Source organism: Rhinolophus sinicus, chromosome 16, assembly GCF_057876585.1.
Source record: "Rhinolophus sinicus isolate RSI-liver-muscle chromosome 16, RSI-T2T, whole genome shotgun sequence".
NCBI classification, from domain to species: Eukaryota; Metazoa; Chordata; class Mammalia; order Chiroptera; family Rhinolophidae; genus Rhinolophus; species Rhinolophus sinicus.
Window position 1 is genome coordinate 134,455,489 of NC_142516.1, and position 22,086 is coordinate 134,477,574.

Below are 22,086 nucleotides of genomic sequence, written 5' to 3' on the forward strand. Positions count from 1 at the left end.
ATTTCAACAATCATCACAGCATCTTCACCAGGAGTAGACAGCATCTCAAGAAACCACTTTCTTTGCTCATCCATAAGAAGCAACTCCTCACCTGTTGTTTTATCATGAGATTGCAGCAATTCAGTCACATCCTGAGGCTCCACTTCTAATTGTAGTTCTCTTGCTATTTTCACCACATCTGTAGTTACTTCCTCCACCAAAGTCTTAAATCCCTCTAAGGCATTCATGAGGGTTGGAACCAACTTCTTCCAAATTCCTAATAATGTTGATATTTTGACCTCTTTCCAGGAATCGCAAATGTTCCTAATGGCATCTAGAATGATGAATCCTTTCCAGAAGGTTTTTAATTTACTTTGCCCAGATCGATCATGACAAGATTAGAAAACCAAGAATTTGATGTTGGAGAAGATATTTCTGTATCTTTTGAATTGAGAACATGTGAGTGATGTAAGGAGAGGCCTGAGTGGCTGATGAATTTGTTCTTTCTGCTCTGTAGCTTTTGTGTGTCACATGCTCTGTCCCTCTTCCTTATGTCTTTCCACCTGCTTTGCATTTCTCCATCATCTGCATTGTGTGAAAAAAGCTGGTCTATGTTTGTGATATTCATAGATAATTTGGAAGTAAAGAAAAATAATCTCGGATTTTAAAAAATGGAAAAGATTGGACCAATCTCTTTGCAGAAGTTTATTGACAGAATAAAAAATAAGCTTTAGGAAAGAGAAACTACTGATGGTGACACCTGAGAAATGAGATACATTAGACAAATCTTGTCAAAGGCTGAACTCAATGATACAGATGAGAGAATTTGAAGATAACTTTATTTCTTAGTTCCCTTTCTGAATAGGAAAGCTTTCTGAATCTACTTGACGTTGTGAGAAATGACTAAGTTCCCCAAAGTATAACAACTACAATGACTTTTTGCAATCTTTAGGAAATTTTTTAAAAGCCAAGGAAAGATAAGTTATTTACATTTTTTAAATAACGAAAAACTAAACAATGAAATCTAACTTATTTAAAGATCAGTAAACTGTAACTACATTGGTGATAAAAATGTTCAATACTTGCAAGAGGATTAAATCTAAAATGTGTGACTTCTGAATAACCTATAGTTATGAAACTAATATAGCAAATATGTGGTAATTCTGAACAAAACAACTTATACGTACTACATTTTTCTATTTTAAACTAACAAAGTCACTTCAGAACTATAAAAGGCATTTAAAAAGCATTGCGTATATTTTAATCTTCTCAAATTTTCCATTTTGCTTTCCTAGCTTCCATTTTTTGTGAAAATTATGCTTCCTTAGAAACCACAGTAAGATAATGGTGGGGCTGGAGATGGATGCCCCAGCATCCTGACTCCAGGATGAATTTATCTTTCCCCTACAAGGCCTTTAAACTCAATGTAAAAACAAACAAATAAAAAACCAAATTTTTATGGAATAGTTCGTGTACTCTTCTGTGTATATGTATGTGTGTCTCCATGATGTGATTGCTTAACTTGGTAACATGACTGTTATTCACATTGCTGCACACTGGACTTTGACTGCAGAGCTTGGGTTAGGCATTTCACCAAAACACAAAGCCAGCTAGTGCTGAAATGTAGACAGCAATTTCCCTAACCCGTCTCAGTCTCCTGATGGATCACAGCATTCATCTAGATAAGAAATGAAAGAGAGTTTCTCTGGCAACTTGATAGCCTTCTCGCTGAGGCAAGAGAAGAAGGAAGAGTTCTAGCTCAGGCAGAATTACTCTCGTTCCATCCTTCCTGTGCGTCTACCATGCTGGCACCAGGGCTGGCTTTGGGCACAAGGTGGACAGGTTCTATAGGCTTTGGATCTCTCTCATACCCAAGCCCCGGATGCTCCTAGACCCTAGCTCTCCAGGTCCCCTTTCCCCCTGGACTCCACCCAGGCTTGCTCTCTAATGGGACCCCATGCTCTAGATTAGGGATTCTATCAAAATTAGGGATCTTGTGAACCACTACATTTTTTTACAAAGATAAATAAGAAACAAAGAGGCTGACTTGGAGTTGCCAACTGTTTTGTCATATATAAACCTAAACAAAAAAGAAAAAAAACCTACTATCAATTTATATCACTTAATCTTTCAAAGCAAATATATCTATCCTAGAATAGTTAAGTGTGATCTCAAAATCAGTACGTCTTTTAAATGACCCACTTTTCACTTCATGAATAACTCACTCCATTGCCCTTATTTTTTCCATTTTCCCAGGATAAGTGAAAACATCATGACAGTCTGGTCTCAATCTGCCCAACCATGTTTGGAAGCCACTGCTCTTGATGCGTCTTGATCTCCTTCCTCGTGCTCAAACATTCCTACTGACTAATAACCACTGTAATTTGCGGCAACCATTGTAAATCTAGTGGTAGAAACTTCAGGCATTGAAAAAGGCCAGTGCAAAATAACCAACATATTATCTTGCACATACAAAGAATTAAAATGGGGAAGGAGGGGAGGGAGGGATGAGGGGTTGAAAAGGAACCTCTTGTCTCCACATCCTCTTGGCCCACGTTTATCCCATCTTTGCTGTGACAACCAGCTTCAGACATGGCTAATCCAACAGGATCTTGCCTCGGCTAAAATCCATATTCTTGCTTTCTGCCCAACTTCTTCCAAACTCCTGTTAATGTTGATATTTTGACTTCTTCCCATGAATTGCAAATGTTCTTAATGGTGTGGGGGGGAGTGGAACTGGAGGAGAAAACTGACCAGGATAGGAGGGCTGACCCTGGCCAGGTGGGGCTGGAGTCAGAACCACCGAGTCCATGGAGCATCATCAACTCCAGTTAGATCTGAGTTGAGTGGACGCCCAACGACTGGATCTCAGAAAGCAGAGCACAGTGATATGGCACCATCTTGGAAGCAGCAGTACTTCTCAGCCTCAGGCAAGAAGCAGAAATGTGGATGTGAAGGCCTGTGGAGGTCAGGGCAAGACACCAGGAAGGGGATGCAAACACAGCAAGGAGCTGACCGGAAGGAGGTGGCAGCATGGTGACCTGGCTGACCATAGAGTTCACATGGGCTCCCACAGCCCCCAATGCTCCTCAGACACCAGCTGGAGAGCCACAGCCTAGTATTCTCCTTGGACAAATTGGCATCTACTGGTCTCTCCTCTTGCCCACAGCAGATTTCAGAAAGCACCCGTTAGTGACGATACTGAAACGGAAGAACTGACACCAAGTTATGTGGAAAGACAAGACAACTAAGCATGAAACAACTAGAGAATAATTTGAAACAGTAGAATTAAATGCCAAAATATGTGGTGCAGATGAGTGCTGTCTGCTGTGGGCAAGAGGAGAGACCAGTAGATGCCAATTTGTCCAAGAAGGCTACACGTCACTCCCTTCATTTCAAGGTTTCTATTTCTTGCCTTAGGGAGGAGACACAATTATGGAATTTCTGGGGTCACTGGCAAATAATATTCTTGAAACTACATTGTTTTGAGGGTTTTTTTTCTTTCAAAACCCACATTTTGTTACTGAGCTCTGCTCCACTGGTCCCTGTGGGCCGGGATTCTTTTGCACAACTTCCGTGGCTTCTTCCCAAGGGAATTTCCTTTTCCCTTTCTTAGAAAGCAGACTTGGTTGATTTGATGTGCTCACAGCCAGCTGTCTTGAGGAGAAGGAATGACTCTCCTCCCGAAGTCCTGTCCCTGTCCCAGCAGCTGCCTGCTCAGTGCCCAAGGTGGGCAGGCACTGAAGACGAACACAAAAGATGAACCACTGACTCAGCTAAGGCCGGGCTGGCAGTTCTGAAGCAGCTTCTCCCTCCAAACACATGACTACAAAGCCACATTTCAATATCAACATCTGGAATTTCAAATGCCCTTGAAATAGATAACTTCTGTGGGGGAATGCTCCTCCCTCTGTCTTTTAGCACCATCTTCTTTTAAATTAAAACAATTTAAGAATGGACTGCAGATTTAGCAATGCTTTTCTCAGAAGTAAGAAGACTGATTAGAGAATGGGAAGCAGAAGTGGAAGAAATCCAAAGAGTACCCCCAAGTCAGTGAAAAAAATCTAGATGTTTTCATTCTAGGCCTCATCACTTCAGCATTTTCTGGAATGTGATAAAATTATTTGAGTATTGACATGCAAATAGGCATGAACATTTTGAATGTTGAATATATTCATTTCATACACATAATGTATATTGATACATAAATATATATTGTGGATAGATAGGAGATAGATAGATGATAGCCAGCTAGCTAGCTAGATAGATAGGTAATAGGCAGATAGATATTGATAGACTATCAGGTACTAATAGACTTGTTTGTTTCCTTCACTCACAAGCTCTGAGCATAACCTGAGACTATGGGCCCTGCCTCCAGCCAGAGAGGCCACAAGAACTCGAAAGCTGGCTACCTGGGCAGCAGAATGGCGAGTGGTGTCATTCCTGCCTCCTCTCCTGCTGCTATTCTCCTCCTTTCCACCCCTGTCACTGCTCTAAGGCCCAACAGAACCTTTCCGAGTGGTTACAGTTTTTTCAGCCCACTAGGTCTTCCTCTTTGCTTCTCCATCCCCTTTGAGAACTTTAGAAAATTCCCTAGGGATTGGGCTAACAACACCCTGTCCCTACTCTGGCCAGCAAGTATCCACCATGCCTTTCAGCTCTCTCCAAAGGTGGTATGCATGCCATGACTTCAGAGTAAATTTTTCCTACCTGTCTACTTTCTCCCCGGGAAAGCCCAGGAAGGACTGACTTTCTCCTGTTTGTTTAGAAGTTGTTAAGCCCAGGAACCCCAAGGCCAGATTGACGGTTCATGACTGCCTCCCTGCATCATCATGAACTCCCGGGAGCCTGGGTTCACATCCAGGTTTCCTGAGGGGAGTGTGCAGACCTCCACCAGGATTAACACTACAGGTTTTACACACAGGTACATACACAGTGTATTCATTCATCAAACATTCATCAAGGGCTTACTGGTGCAGGGTATACAGAGACAAAGTAGAAAGGTCCACACCTATATAATGGAGAGAGAGAAAGAGAGAGATCTTAACCAAGCCACCAGCAAGGAAACAAAAATTAACCCTCCTGAGCCCCCATAATAGAGCTAGCTCCTTGGGCTCTGAATTCAGAGAAGCCCGTGTTAGTGCCCTCCTACCTCCCTTTTCAGCCCATTCTACGTCCACCTCCTGCCCAAGAAATCCACCGCTTGGTCCCTACCCCAGAGCTCTGCCCAGTCAGCTTCTGTCTACCCACCCGAACAGTTAAGCTATTGTTCGCTTCCCCAGGGGAATGCAATTTTCAAGACTCTGGAGGGACCCAGGAGTTTCTGGCATCAGGGAATGTCGGGGACCTCTCTCTGCTCTAGCCAAGCGGTTCTGTGAGTTCTCTCTGTTCCCTGCTACAGGCACCTGTTCTCTGCCTGCTTTCTCTCCTATTACCATCCTGCCCTTCACACCATCGCTTGAAGCTGCCCTCCCTGCTTGTAGATGGGACACAGTCTGTCCCTTTCTTTGCTATCCCTGAATGTGAACACTTAAGGGCTGCATGCTAATCATTCCTGGGAAACAGAGAATAGCAAAAGTAACATGAGGATGGGGTGCAGAGTCCTAAAGCTTTCAGAACTGTACACTGTTCTCACACCTGCCGTTCCTGACCTTCATTCTTCCATCGCAAAGTGAAGACACCAGGGCTGCTCCTGGCCCGAAGATTGATTTGTTTGGTTTTGCTATTCTATGCTAATTTTATTTAATTAATTGCCAGGATTTAGAAAGTGAGAGATTTCGTTTAAAAATCTTGATTTGGAGCTTCTCTTAAAAAAAATTTGCAGGCTCTGCCCACACTGGGCCCACATTTTCACACAGCAGTGATTGGCAGGAGAAGTGGCTGTGCCTTTTGGAAATGGAACTCTCATCACTCTTGTGTGTCTCACCAGCTTTAAGTCTGTCACCAGCCACTTACTGTCCAACCAGCTTACTGACCAGCTTACGCCACCCACTTAGGTCTCCTCTGAGGCTCTTGAGAGCATCTGAGCTCCCAGCTCCTGTCCTGAGTCTCAGACCAGTGTCTCCACTCTTCCTCATGGGAGAGTGCTTTAGATTAAATGGGATTCTCAGGGCTTCCAGGGCAGAGACCAGTGCACGGGAGCAGGACAAACTTCAACCCAACCTGAGAAGGAACATCTTAACAATTAGAGGGGCCTTCAATGAGGCAGGCTCTCTTGGAAGAAAGTGAGTTATTTTCTCAGTGGAGATTTCTAGACTCAGGCAGGGTATTAAGACCCTTCTGACCATGAATCGTCCATTGCTATCAGACAAATGCTCTAAAAGATGAAAAGAGACATCACTGAAGTCTGGAAGACCCCACAGAGAGGAGAAATCCCCTTGGAGGCTACAACTATAGATAATAGTTTCTATTTGATTGTGGAGTTGGTTTAGAAGAGTTTGATTCAACTTATTTTCACAGTGACGTGCTGCCCTAACTCACTCTGCTGATGCCAAGTCAAAGCTGAGGGGTGAGGAGGAGCCTGGCCCACTCAGGTGGTGGAGGAAAGCCAGGGCTTTCCCCCACCCTCAACGAGGCCAAAAATCTAGAGTTAACTCCCATCCTCCCCCAGAGAGCAGCTCCCTACTGCAACTGCAGAACCGGAGGTACCCTTTGCAAACAGCAGAATCAAAGTGGAAAAAAATTACAAGGCAACTTTTCTGGTTTCAACTTGTCCCCTACAGAAAGGAAATAGATTTTAATATAAGATCTAAGAGGTACCATGTTTAATAAACTGCAAAAAAAAAAAATGTACTTTTGGCTAGATGCTTGCATGATGAGCTTTGGGATAAAAGGGGATTTTTTTTTTTAAAGAAAGTTAGACATAAATCCAAAAGGGGGTTGGGATCCCCCTCCCACCATCCCACCGAAAGGCTCTCTAAGCAGTTGGGAGCAATCACCCTATAACCCTATCACAGATATCACGCAAAAGGCAAGATTAAAGGCTTTTCCTGCTCCCTTTTCACCCAAATGGAAAAGTTTATTGCGAAAACTCTTTGTGCAAGCCAAGCAATATATAGTCTCCTTGTGATGGGACATCACTTAGACACTGACAAATCCCATTCCCCAAGTTGTGGGGCCTCTAGCTGACTGTGCAGGGAGTCAGCCCCAGAGGTCAGGAATGGGAATATTTCACTGTGTCCACCCCCACCCCCAAGTGAAGAAATATTTCATTCTCATTCTTAGCCCAGTTGGAATCTAAAGTCTAGACAGTTCTCAGATAATAACCGTTAGAGACAGCAAAGGGGAATGCATATGCCTCCCAAAGATAAACGCACGCTGGACTTCTCTCATAAGATTATCAGAAAGCTCTCGGAAGGCCGCTCTGATGAGCAACTGAGGGGAGAGTGTCTGGCAATACACTCCCAGATGCTGGGACACATTTTACCCATCCCTGGAATCCTTACCCAGTTTCTAGAGACAGGGCAGAAAAGGTCATCCTCGCCCCGAAACTTGTTCAGAAACAAGTGTAAAGACAGTCCATGGGAAAGGAGGGGAGTGTGGACCAGTGTCCACCTCGGTCTCTCATTAATTCTTTGATTTAGAAAATATTTATCAAATATCTACCACTCTTTGGACATTCCATTGGACACAAAACTGTAAATAAGCCCAAGAAAGATGCTGTTCTCCTGAAACTGAAATTCCCGCAGGAAAGTCTGGCAAGGCTTCGTTCAGAGATGAGATCATACCTAGGGTGCACTGACTTAGAATAAAATTTGAGATCTTGTGAATCTCACTTTACTGCTTGTACCCTCAGCAACCAAATCCCCTACCTGCTTTCCCATGTCTACTGTGGTCTGGGACTCACAATACATCAGTGTCTCTGTTCCACTAAACCATGGGACTTCCGATGACAGACACCACACCCCTCATCTTTCTCCAGACTTCCCTTAGTATCAAGTATGATTCTAGGCACAAAACAAGGCCCCAATTAATACTTGTATAGTTACTGATTAAGCAAAGAAACTTACAAACAATAAAAAGGGTACCGATGTCTGTCAGCTCAAGGGCTGTTGTAAATGGGAACTTTATTTTTCTGCCTCTGGGGAGAGGAGCATTTGTGCTGGTCTAATTCTGTTCCCTTTAAGACTCACCAGTTTTCGCTAAGCCACTCCCTGTCTTTGGGTAACATCATCTCCTGAAAAAGCAACAGCAAGTTGACCAGGTTAGGCCCGACCCCAAGGCAGTTTTTAAGATGGTGACACATGCCACTTTTCTCACACGAGGAGTGGGAAACGTTATCAAGCCTCTGATCTGATACCAGAGTCTAGTTTTAAACATTCCCTGGGTCAGCAGCTAGGGCATACATAAGCCCTAGGAAAAGGAAAACACAGTTTATTATTGCTGCATCTATCTTCCCTGAAGCTGGAAAGAATTACGCGCTTTGATCCCAGGGCTTCTGTGCCTCTGATGAAAAGACTCAACCCTGAATCCGGAGTGATCGCCTGGAGCAACGGCGTCAGTAAGATTTCACCTCTTCTCTTGCCAAGATGTGGCTTTTAGAGCCTGGGCTGCTGATGAAAATGTCAACAAGGCGCACACGAAGAGGGAAATGCTCGTCCCGCTGGCAAAGAGCTCCGACATTCCAATCAATCAATGGTGGTCCGAGACATCCTTCGCTGGGCACAGGGAGAGAACACACCTCCCTTCCCCAGCCGAGACCCAATGTGGTTAGTGAGTGGGCCTGCTCCCGAGCTGGAGGGGGAGCAGAAGGAGAAGAGGTGAGGCCCTTTTTCTCCCACGTGGATCCTTAAAGGGGACAGGTGGTCTGGGTCCCATATTCCATGTCTCTCTGGCAGCGATGGGAACTTGGCATCCAGGTGGAGAATCTGACCCCCTTCCAAGATCTCACCAAGCACTTGAAAATTAAACTTGGTTCTAAAAGGCAACCAACTGGGCCTATCCCAAATGCCAAAGATTCAAATGATAGCAGGATTAATTCGAGGGAGGGTGAAGTCCCTATGGGTCTAACTAACCCTAAGCCCAAGACTCACGAGTGAAAATGTAAATGCATGATTGAGGGCTAATGGGCCTGATTAGCAAAGCTTGAGTAAGAATAAGCTGAGGATACTGAATGTGCTGCAATAGCTGAGGGGGAACTGAGCCCGCCTGTCTCAACCAAGGTGTCCACCTTCTTGTTAACATTACTAACGGGAGGCGGGGGGGAAAGTGCTGAAAAGTAGCAATGATATAATAACTGGCTTGGCAGTGAATCTAGAAAAGGGGCAGATATTTGGTATAGAATTAGCTATGTTCTTCCACAGAATCACAGACTCATATAATTGGGTGGTTTCCAAACTGTGCTGTGAAGAAAACAAGGAATTCCAGAGAGATGCAGGCCTTGCTTTGGCAGAAGTAGCTCCACTTGCATCTGTTGAATACGGCTGGGGTTCTGAGCAAGACTTTGTTTGAAGAAGTAGTGTTGCTGCTTGTGTCAGATAGGACTCTTTAAATTGCAAAAGACAGAGCCCCTGATTTACACAAATATAGATTTAGGTAAGAGTAGTGACACACATCAACGAAGGCTGTGGGCTTCGAGCACAGCCAGTCACTTAAATCATGTCGCAGGACGGAAGCACTCTTGATTTCTTACCTTGCTTCCTCCTATAGAGGCTTCATGCAGGCAACACTGCCCACGCACTGGCAAGGTTCACTTCCTCTGTCATCTCACACATCCGCTGGTTCTCTTCCCTAATAACTCTCCATCACTTAGGATCTGGTTAGTCTGCCAAGTAAAAGAAAACTCAAAATGACAACTGTTTAAACAAGAAGTTATTCTCTCTTATATAAAGAAAGTCCAGAGGTATGCAGTCCAGGGATGAATGGCTTGTTGCTCCAGTCATCAGCTTCTTTTTTGTCATTTTGCTATTTGCCATAAGTGACTTCCAATTCACAGCCCAATGTGGCTGCTTGGGCTCCAGCCATCTTGTCTGTATTCCAACCAGCATAAAAGAGGAAGGGAAGAAATAGAGCTTGTCCCCTTTCCCTTAAGAACACTTTGGAAACATATTATATGATATTTATTCTTATATCCCATTGGCTAAATTTGATCATACGCCCACAACTAGCTCTAAGGCAGGCTGGAAATGTTAACATTTATTCCTTGTACTAAGAAGCCCAGCTAAAAATTAGGAGTTCTACTACTAAAGAAGACAGAGAAAATGGATATTGTAGGAAGACTAACAGAGTCTTATAGGTTGGGCTTTAGTCATGTGCCCAACCCTGAACCAATCTTTTTGACCAGATAGAAGGAATATACTGATTCATCAGATCCGATTGTCATGGCCATGCCTGATCCTAGAGAGAAAGGAAGCAGGGAAAGATGCTGGGCAGATAGAAACAACAGAATCCAGTATACTGCCCAAATAAATTTTGATGACAACAGCAGAAGTTGACAATAGTAGAACTCTAGCACTCTGGTACAATCTCTTAATCCTTTTATTTTTCAGGTGCAGAAACTGAGGGTGAAATGACTTACAATGAATGGTATGTAGCGATTACTACTTAGACACAGGTTAGGACTCTCTGTCTAGTGTTCTTCCTACTTCTGCTTGATTGCGCTCTGCTATCTGTCACATATATTTCATAGACATGTGAAATTTGAAGCGAAAGGTCTACAATTTACATGATATTTCACTGCACACAATGAGTTCCAATAAATTGCTTCTTACTTGTTTCAACCTTTGTGACCAAGATCAGAGATTTATTAACCCCATGGACATGGTTACATAAATATAGAAGAAAATAAGCGACCTTGCTTTCCCTCTCTGATCAGCATATACCTGTGTTTTCAACCACGATGAGCAATCTGTCATTTCAACATCTGAGAATACAGTCTCCCTCCTTCATCCATCCATCCTTCCATCCATCGATCCACTATCCTTTCATGAAGCTGCTTGCCAAAGATGAGAGAGGGTCCTTTCCCTCAAAGGTCTCACATTTTTATGGGGAAAACAAACAAGTAGGGAAATAATTAGATAAAATGGGACTAATAGGTTTACATGCTTAGGATGTCACGCAGAACAGAAAGAGAAGGGCCTCACTGTCAGACTTCATGGGTAGGTAATTCTTGAGAAGCCAGCCAGGCAGGAAAGGGCGTGGGCACAGATATGAGAACGCACAAACACATATGTGCCTAAGAGGAAACTGTGGAGTTCCATATGCTGGAGCTCGATTGTGAAGGGCCTGGAGCAAGATAAGGAAGAAAGGTGACAGAGGGTCAGACCTCATAGGTCCCTGCATGCCTGATACCTAGACCTGAGGACAGAGAATGGTTTAAATTATTCATCAATTCAAAATTAAAGTTAAAGTTGAGGCAAATAAGTGCTAAGTCACTAGCCAAGTTCCAGAGAGAAAGAATCCTGTCTATTCTGTGATTATCTTCCTTAAAACGCTGGCTCTGTTCAAAGCATTTGGAGACGTAGGACAGAGGGAAGGAGGAGGGAGAAGCAAGGTAGTTGATCGTCATTATTCACAGATCCCATATTGACGAATTTGCCAATTCACTAAAATGTACTTGTAAATCCAAAATCAATAGTGCAGAGCTTTCCTGGTCATTCATGAACACATGTACTGGGGTGAAAATTTGAGTCGTCCTGTATGCACATTCCCAGATGAGACTGAGCAAAGCGAAACTCTGCCTTCTGCTTTCATACTTGTTTCAAATGGCCTTTAGTGCCACACTGTTTGTGCCTTTTGTTGGTGATTTCACTGTGGCCCCCAAGCAAAGCACTATCTAGTGCTCTAGGCACAAGGCTAGAACGGGACATACGGAGAAAATTACTTGGGCTAGCCAAGTTCATTCAGGTATGAGCTACAGCGCTATTGGTCATGAATTCAATGTTAATGAATCAACAATATAAATTAAATAAGCTGTCCTTAAACAGAAACACACATAAAACAAGGTGATGTATTGATTGGCTGACAAAACATTACCAGAAGCTCTCAAGAACATAACCCTGTATTTCTCCACCACTGTCCCATGCAGGTCAAGTCCCAAGCCACCTCCACTGCCTTACCCAGGCAATGTAGATCCTGGTCACAGAGACACGCTAAGTAACTGCCACCTCCCTGTTCCCTGCTAACGGAGACCCCGGCTTGTCTCCATAACCCATCCTCATGTCCCTACACCACAGGACACTATGAGTATCCTTTCATTGTGCTGCAGAGGGACACACAGCAGCAGAGACTCATGCTGCCACCTGAGCTCGCCTGGGATCCTCACCACAGCCTCTGCTACTGCCTTGCCCAGAGGTCCAAGTCCAGCCTTGTAGATCAAGAAGATGAGCAGAAACCATTGACAATGGGTCACCAGGTGGTACCAGGTGGTATTGGCTAAGAGAGCAGATGGTAGGAATGAAGTAGGCAGAAGAGAAAGGAAGGGGCGTGTTTGCATTACGCTAGGTGCTGTGCTGGCACTTGGTGAATCAGATGTCATTTAATCTCCACCTTGGGATAATCCCCATTGTACAGATAAAGAAATTAAGACTTGGGAGAGTTAGTAACTTACCCAAGGTTACAGCTATTAAATCTAGAAGGAAGATTCAAACCCACATCTACTTGATGCCAATCCCTGGGCTATTTCTACTTCACTAGGACGCCCACACTGCACGGGCACAGCCTGCAGCATCACTGGCCCTTCTGACTAAGGGCTCCCAAGCAAAAGAGACATCCAGAAGAGGTCTTGCAGTCGAGAGTCATGGGAAAGAAACCCCAAGTTCCACTCCTACCAAGCTCTACCTACCTCCTACTGTTCCTCCCAACATCCTCCCTCTATCCCCAAAAGTATATCTTTGCTGTATAAAGTTAATGAGCTTCATGCAAACCTTGCACATCTGGAGTTGAGGGGACAGCTCTGAGGCTAAAGTAGGTTTTCTATAAGTGTTTTGACTGATTTGAACACAGAGCAGATTTTCACGACTATCAGACTCCTTCACTCCCTCTCCACTGCTGCCCAGGTCATCCACTGGTGATTAGCTCCCAGCTGGCTCTTATCAGGTAGCGCTGTGGAAACAGTGCTCCAGTTAGTTTACGTCTTGGGGAGTAGGTAAGAGGAATCATCTTGCTCAGATGTTTGGGTTAGCAAAAGTACTCCAGAAGGTGATGGACAGCCCCCCATGAAATGTGTCCAGAGCCCTGGGGGCAGTCCAGGTGCTTGGGGAGCTAAGCCATTAGTCCCACTGTCTGATTTCCATTTCTCTGCCTGGCCCTGGTGTCGGAAGAGATTGATTGAGCCCATGCGCTCAGAATGGGGCAGTGGCATGGGAGCAGGGAGGGAAGGATGAGTCAGACAGATGGGGTGTCATGGGATGGCCGACTTGCCTTCACCAAGAGGGAATTTGGTGGGGGAGGGAGCCCCAACAGAAGGCAGCCTCTGCCCTGCTGACCCCGTCCACAGCAATTACCAGAGGGGGCATGAGCCCTCTGCTCCCTATGCAATTAGACGTGGCTGTGGCCAGCACGCTAGACCACTTCCTTCTGCCAGTGCACTAATGGGCCCTAAGTGTCTCCCAAATACTCAGCTGCCAAATGGAGATATCTGCCAGCATTTCAGGCTGTCCCAAGACAAACAGAGGAGACTAAAGAATGGGGATTGGGGGGGGGGGGGTTGGATCTCCATTATTCAATGCAAACTAGAAAGAAAAGCCAAAGCTCACAACCAAAAATTACCAAAGAAAATTTCAGAGGCACACACAATGCAAAATAATATGAGTACACAGGGTAAAAATTGATCAGGCAATCAATTAATCAATGGTTACCTTACTGACCAATTCCTTTGGGCCCAGAGAAGAACTACATTAGTGGTTCTCAACCAGGAGAATATTTTTTTCTAATTCTGAAAGTAGGGGGTAGCTTGAAAATACTCTCTTTCTTCCTCCTATACTCAACTGCAATATGCCCCTACTGTAGGAATTATAGAAGGGAAAAGCCTTAAAATATAATTTAGCGTCTCCAAACTCAAGGAGACCACTCTCTGATCTTAAATCATCACCACGGAGAGTAGAAAAAACGCAGAGATTCAGTCCCCTTTTTTTAAAGATAAGAACCCTGAAGTCCAGAGAAGGGAAGAGACTTGCTGAAAGAGGCAAGTCCAGCTTTGCTTATGAGTAAAATAGTACAGGTTTAATATAAGACAGAAGGGAATCTAATCCTCAACTGGTCACCACGACACAGTGTGTGTGTGTGTGTGTGTGTGTGTGTGTGTGTGTGTGTGTGTGTTGTGCAGCACAGTGGTTCTGGGTCAGTGTACTATGGCATAGTGGTATGTGGCTAACCTTCAAGCTATTGCAAGCAATTTGGATCAACATGTAAAATGTATTTTTGTAACAGCAATCCCTGGGATGCTGAGCTGAGAGGGTCATGAACCATGGCGTGGAGCCAGGTACAGCCTGGAGTTGAATAAGAGTCTGAAGCACTGCCTGTTGACTGGACCTTGAAAGAGATTTATCTCATTAGTAATTCCAAGGACACAATCAAGGCAGGAAACAGTTCTCTTCAAACAGCAGTGTGGTACCGAAGGATGGTCAAAAGAATACGGCAAATGAGTGAACAATTTAATAATTTAATACCTCTAAGAGGGCTGCAAAAATTGTAGAATTCAGATGTGAGCCAAAGACATGAAAAACATGAGGCCCACTTACTAATTGATAAGGGATGCTCAGAGAGACTGAACCATAAGACTTCATTTCAAAGTCCATGAGATATGGAGAGAGCAGAGGCAGAGAATGGAGAGTACCCATAGGGGAGGGAACAACCACTTGTTTTTCTGGCTTTAATTAAAGTTTAACTACTTTGCATATATATATCAGACTTTTCACTAGTTCAAATGAGCTACCTCTGAATTAACACAGGTAGCGGGACTTCTTTCTATTGAATATTTGTTTTCATTTCTTCAAAGCCCTTCTCTTTCTCTACACTCAATATTTTCATTTTCTTTCCTAAATTATAATTTAGGTAGCTGCTGACGCATGTAAAAATACCTTTATCTTAGATACATCTCTAACGTGATAAAGAATATGTATATCAAAGCCAAAAGTTGATGACATAACAACAGAATACTAGAAACATTCTAGTTTAGTTAGAATCAAACCCCACCTCCTTTAAGTATGGGCTGGACTTAGTGACTTGCTTTCCAAGAAAAATGTATGAAAGGGAATAAAAGTAACTTTACAAGGTAGAAGCCTGGCAAACTACCTAGGCCAGGTGACCAAGTTACACATTGCCAATGACAAGACATGTTGATCACAGGTACCCCCTGATATGATCTGATGAGAAGGAAACATCACCTCTGTAGTCTTCTTCCCCAAAACTGATACCACAGTCTAATCATGAGGAAATATCAGAGAAATTCAAATTGAAGAGCATTCTACACAATACTTGACTAATACCCCACCGAAAATAAGGAAAGACTAAGAAATTGTGACAGACCAGATTGAGACTGATGAGATATGACAAGTAAATGCAAGGAGGTATCCTAGATTGGATGCTGAAATAGAAAAAAAATATTGAAATTCAAATAAAACCTAGAGTTTAGTTAATAATAATGTACCGATGTTGATTTCTTATTTTTGATGGTTATGTAAGGTGTTAACAATAGAGGAAGCAGGATGTGGGTATATTGGAATTCTCTATACTATTTTTGCAGATTTTCTGTAAGTATAAAAATATTCCAAACGAAAAAGTATTATGTTTAGAAAAATAATGAAGCTTTAAGGACCAACCGAATATCCTTGCATGTCCTGTCAGGAAAAAAAAAAAAAGAATCAAAACAAATATGCCCGTTTAGCCATTATTTCATATTGTTCTAGAAATTTTAAACTTTGCAACAAGATAAGGAAAAAAATGAGTAATACAACCATTATTGTTATTTCTATATAGAAAGTACACAAGTAGTTGTTGTATTTTAACTTTTCTATATAAAAATAAAATTAGTATAGGTATCAGAAAAGAGAAAAATAATCTATATCAATAGTATAATTATATAAAGCACAAGAGAAATAGCTAAAATTCTCATAATTACAAATAAGGTTGAGTAATGTGACCAATCATAAAATAAATATACAAAAAAAGCAGTGGTCTATATAAATATATTTGCAACGTGTATAACAACAAAGAACACTTAGAAATTAAAAGCAAAATACTAACATTCCAATACAAAAATGAGCAAAGAATATAAGATGGCAATTCATAAAACACTTTCAAGGATCAATAAACATGATTAAATTTTTATTGTCCTTAGTAGTCAATAAGATGCAAATTAGAACTACAATAAACTAACATTTTATATATAGCCTATTGTTGAAAAAAATTAAAGATAATATCCAGTGTTATCAAGGACGCAAGAAAAGGGGCACTCTCATATACTTCAGGTGGGCAGTTTGACAATTTGTATGAAAAGCCTTTAAATATGTTTAATCATTGACTCACAAGACAATTTCTAGAAATTTATACTAAGAAGTTGAGAATGTACATAAGTATTTGTGTACAAATATTTATCAAAGCATGATTCATAATAGTGAAATATTGAGGAAAATATCCAAAAATGGGGATTAGCTTTAAAAATCAGAGGACAATTTTATTCTGTGATTTATATTGAAATGAGAGGGCCTAGAATAGTCAACAAAATCTTGAAGAAGAGAAATTATATTAACTGTATTAGAGCTCTATTCTTTTTAAAAGAGATTTCTAGAACAAATATAACAGAATATTAATATTTGGTAAATACACATGGTAGAAACATGGGTGTCACATTGTTTTCTGTATTTTTGTATGTTTGGAATATTTCACAATTTTTTAAATTTCTAATGAAAGTAACTTGCTCTCAGTGTAACCACCAGCCACTTCCCCAGGTGATGGACACCCAGCAATGTGACCATCACCAGTTGGTTGATGTGAATGGAGCAATGGGCCTGATGACCTCCAATGTCCCGTTCAACACTAAAAATCCTGATTTCTGTGACTACATCACTAGAATTCCCGAAATTGGGAACAGATTTACAGTAACAAATCTAAGTTTTAAGGGACAATGGTGAACCTGTGTTTGTGTGTCTTACAAATACCGGGGGTGCCAAAAATATGTATACACATGACTTGTATTCATCTTTTGTTATCGGTATATATTATTACAATTTTCATACAGTTTTTTCCTTTCTTAAAACACGTACACATTTTTTTGGCACCCTCTGTATATAAAGTGAGACCCAAGCTCATCTAGAAAAATAAGACGGATTGAGGAGGAGGAGAGCAAGGGGGAAAACAGAGCCACAAAAACATAAGAAAATCCACCTTGGACCCTTAACACCCAAGGTAGACTGGGGGAAAAGCGAGCATTAACAAAGGGGAAATGGATGCGTCCATGTTATGAAGAGCTCCATTGTGAAACATTTTGCTTCCCTTGTTTTGCTTTGATTGAAATATTCACAGCAACCAAAGTGCTACAGATCGATTGGCCTTAAGTGAAACGTTTTCCCCTGGGCAGTCTCATACACTGCTGATGAGAATTTAAATCTGTTCAATCAGTCTAGAAGGCAATTTAGCAATATGTGTAACAAATGTTTAAATTGTACATAGCCTTTGACACCGTAATTCCACCTATAAATTTTTTTCTTAAAGAAATTATCAGGGGCGGCCGGATGGCTCAGTTGGTTTCAGTGCGAGCTCTCAACAACAAGGTTGCTGCTTCTATTCCCGCACGGGATGGTGGGCTGCACCCCCTGCAACTAAAGACTGAAAACGACGATTGGACTTGGAGTTGAGCTGCACCCTCCACAACTAGACTGAAGGACAACTACTTTGAGCTGATGGGCCCTGGAGAAACACACTGTTCCCCAATATCCACCCCCCCACACCAAAAAAAATTTTTTTTTTAAGAAATTAAAAAAGAAATGATCAAAAATGTCCTTCAAGATTTGTGTATAAGGATCTTCATTACAGAGAACAATGAACATTTAGAAAAATCAGAGAAAACAAATACCCAGTAATATAGGATTGACTAATTGGATTATGATATATCCCAATAACAGAACATCAGCAGCCATTTTTTTAAAACCACATTCTTGAAGAATATTTAAGAATGTGAATAAAATACTGAAAGATTGTGTTCCACGAATAAGGCAGGTTATAAAGTAGCATATATACTCAGATTCCACTTTGTAAAAAAAAGAAAGACAAGAAAAAGGAAGGAAAAAAAGAAAAAAGTTAGAGAGGGAAGGAGGGACACAGAAGGACAGAGAGAAAGACAGAAAGAGTCCCTACTAACCCTGTATGTAACCTTCAACAAGTAGCATAACTTCTCTAAATCTAAGATCCCTCTTCAACAATGACGTAATCTTATACCTTGTAAAAAACAAATGAATAGCATGTAGGCGAGGGCTCTTTGGAAACTTTAGTGACAGTATAGTAAAGGTGTTGGAAGATGGTGAAGAAAGAAAAAGAAGGAAAAAAATAAATTAGAAGGCACATGCACTCTGCCCTGGAGTTTTCTTGGGAGAGAGTGAACATAAAAACTTTGAAGCTATTTATACATTTACAAAGTAGTAAATACCAAAGCTTCAACATGGCCTCCAAGGCCCCAGGCTCCTCCACGTTCAAGTGGCTGGGCTCTCTCCCTCCCGCTGCATCACCCCTCCCAGGCCTTCTCTCAGTTCCTCTAAATCACCATGCTCTTCTTTCTTCCAGGCTTTGGGATAGGCTGCTCTCTCGATCTGAAACAGTTTCTCCCCAACCTCCTCATTTTTTTTTCTAGATGATTCTGACTTGTCTTCCAGAACTATGTCCAAATGTCACTTCTCCAAGGACTGGTTGATTTCCATGTTACGCTTCTGGAGCAGCCTGTACTTCATCCTGTATTACAACCTCTTGATCACAACTAAAGTTTATAAATTCCACAGCTTGTTGTTTTCTATCTGACCTCTCAGCCAGAATAGACGCCATCGTGCTCTTTGTCGTAGCCCGGGGCTGAGCACAGTGCCTTCCTTACAGGACTCTTACTACGTGCCGAATAAACTGTGGTCTATTACAACCTGGATTGCCAGGGAACGTGCGAAGCATCCCTAGCACACATTGAAATTACCTGAAGAGACTTAAAACATACCCTTGCCCAAGCCTTACCCCAGAAAAACTGTTTTCAATTGGCCTGGTGAGTGTCTGGGCGTGAGTACCAGCTAGATTTCCCCAGGTTCTAAGATCCTGCCACAAATAAGAATCACTGCTGAAAATCCAGGACCAGTCTCAGGGCAGGTGAGCATTTCAGGTGTGGTCCAGCAGACTCAGTGCAGAGCAGAAAGCCTGAACCTTGAGTGCACCTCTCTGACCTTCCCCACGTGCTCTGTGTGACATGTAAATGCTTAGGGCCAGCCTGAGGAGAGGTTTGCTTTTACAGTACCAACACTTGACAGATTAAAATCTGAAGTTGGAGACTGTTTACATCCTTCCTACTGTTTTTCTGGCAACTGTTTGCTGAAAGGGAGCTGTCCCTTTTCAGAGGTCTCAAGGACCTTGTTATATTATAACAAGCATTCCACAGCCCAGAGTGGAGCACACACACAGCTGGCTGCTCAGTTTCATTTAAACTGGTTCTAAATAATGTCATTAGATTCAGAGCCCATTTATGCGTAGCATATGGATTTTCCCAACATATAAACCATCTCCAAACTGAACCATCTCTCAACAAAAGCTATTTCCTGTTACAGATGTTGTTTCCACCTCACTCCATAACAGACTGGAAACCTACCCCAGCAGGAGAGTGAGTGGGCTCATGTTAGAGCTTGGGAGTGTTTGGGGGGTTCATGCAGGCCCTTAATACTCAGTGTGGTCCCTAGACCAGCAACACTGACATCAAGAGGGAGTTCGTTAGAAATGTGGAGTCTCAGGCCCCACCCTGGAACTGCTGAGTTGAAATCTGCATTTTCACACAATTCCCCTGGTGAGCCACATGCACATTTAAAACTGAGAAGCACTGGCCTCAAATATATTTGCACTGGAATCACCTAAAGAGGTTTTTTAAAACAAACAAACAAACAAACATCAGTGCCTAAGCTCCATCCCAAGATTCTGGTTTACTTGATGTGAGATGTGGCCTCAGCAGTAAGATTTTTAAATTCTAATGTAGAGTCAAATGTGGGACTCCAGGCCAATCACCTCTTTTTCTGCTAAACCAACTGAAGCCTGGGGAGTCCAGTGACTCATCCAAGGTCTCACCGTCAAGACTCAGATTGGGTTTGAGTGCATGACGGCAAGAGAGCTTAGGTCCATGGTAGAGACACAAGCACTGACTTGTGCAGTATTTTTTTGTTAGTGCATGTAGTGGGTTGTATAGTGTTCCCCTCGGCTCCCCGCCCCACCAAAAAAAATACATCCAAGTCCTAACCTGACTTTATTGGGAAATGAGGTCTTTGCAGATCTTGAAATGAGATCATCTTGGATTTAGAGTGGGCCCTAAATCCAGTGATGAATGTCCTTATGAGAAGATGAGAAAGCACAGAGAAGGCACTGTAAAGATGGGGGCAGAGACTGGAGTAATATGTCTACAAGCCAAGGAACACCAAGGACTGCCAACAGCCACCGGAAGCCAGGAGAGAGGCATGGATCAGTTTCTCCCTCAGAGCATCCAGTAGGAACCAACTCTGAAACACCTTGATTTCAGAATTCTGGCTTCCTGGATGGTGAGTATCAAGTTCTGTTGTTTTAAGCCACTCAGTTTGTGGTGATTTGTTCTGGCAGGCCTACGAAACTAATACAGCCCCCCTCAAGCTTGTCAGCTCATCTGGAACCAACATGGGCACTCCAAAACATTGTGTCTGCATCCAGTCCTGAAACCAATAGTATTTGCCACACATGGCAGCCAGTGAACACCCTTTGCTCAAAAACATTCCAGGGCTCCCCTTTTCTAGAGAAACTAATGCATCCCGAGCTTTATGACCTGTCATTTTCATTGGTCCCTGCAATGAGCCCTGGCAATTTTGTTTTCATAATTTTGTATTCTTATTCTTAGAGTGAGACTTCCAAATAGTACATGCTTCAAAAAACACAAAACTTGAATCTGCCCCTGCCTTTAGGGTAAAATATAAAGCTCTTCGTTGAACAGTCAAAGCACGCTGCCACCCAACCTCAACCTATCTCTTCAAATTCGTCTCTCACATGTCACCTACCTGAGCCCACCCCTTGGGTCACTTGGACCTTCTGCATGCTCCTGGAACATGCCGCATGCCTCCCATCTTCCAATCTGCACATCGAGCCAGTCCTCCGCTTCTCTGCTTATCCAAGTTTTGCTTTCCACAAGACCTAGTTCATGGCCAGTTCTGCTTGGATAGCATTTCCTGACCTTTCTAGCTGAAGGAAATTGGCTTCCTCCCGCAGAACTCTCTACTTTGTATTATTGTTACCTTTTATATGCTCATCTCCCCCCATAATTGGTCAATTTGTTTCTCCAAGTCTCCAAGCACTTGGAGAAAGAAAGGGCCAGAGAAACAGATCCCCTAGGCATGACCGACTCTGCACCTCCCTCCACTTCTCTTTTCTGCCTCTCCCAAGTCAACAGGACTCCAAAATCTCATCCCAAATGGCAATCAGGTGCCCACACAAGTCAGACTAGTCATTTTCTTATCCTTTCCACTATTGCTCTCTTGGTGAAGTCTCCAGGTTGCAAGGAAACCTCCGCATCTTTCTGCAAATCCCAGGGCTATCCAGAACTTCCCCCAAAGAGTGGGCTCTGGGCATCCCAAATGGGAGCACACCCAATGTCTAAACCTATCCTGCATGTGAGGTGAGAGATGAGTCTCCACCACTGCCAGCTCTGTCTTCAAACCAGACAGAGGACATCTGGATCCTGGAATGGACAGACCATCTCTGAATAACTTCAAAAGGAAAGATGGCCCAGAGAGTTTCCAGGAAGACATTTGTTTCATTAGTACACTTGGTCCCTGTAGGAGCCTAAGAATTCTTGTTGGCCACATCGCTTTAATGGGTGGTAAAGGAAAAGATGACCCTGGGAAGCTAGAGTAACTGGGACATTTGGGATGACCTAAGCAAAGGTTCATTTGTGGTCATTTGTGAGTTAGACTATAAAGATAC

The 22,086-nt window shown here is 42.7% G+C and overlaps 1 long non-coding RNA gene across 5 annotated transcripts in view; it reads right to left on the reverse strand.

The window, feature by feature from the left end:
• Positions 1 to 22,086, reverse strand: part of LOC141571033 (uncharacterized) — a 98,027-nt gene that overhangs the window by 48,804 nt on the left and 27,137 nt on the right. For all 5 annotated transcript variants that reach the window (XR_016019486.1, XR_016019485.1, XR_012495508.2 and 2 more), the window contains exon 2: positions 9,611 to 9,742. This is a non-coding gene — a long non-coding RNA (uncharacterized LOC141571033). The remainder of the gene's footprint in view (positions 1 to 9,610; positions 9,743 to 22,086) is intronic.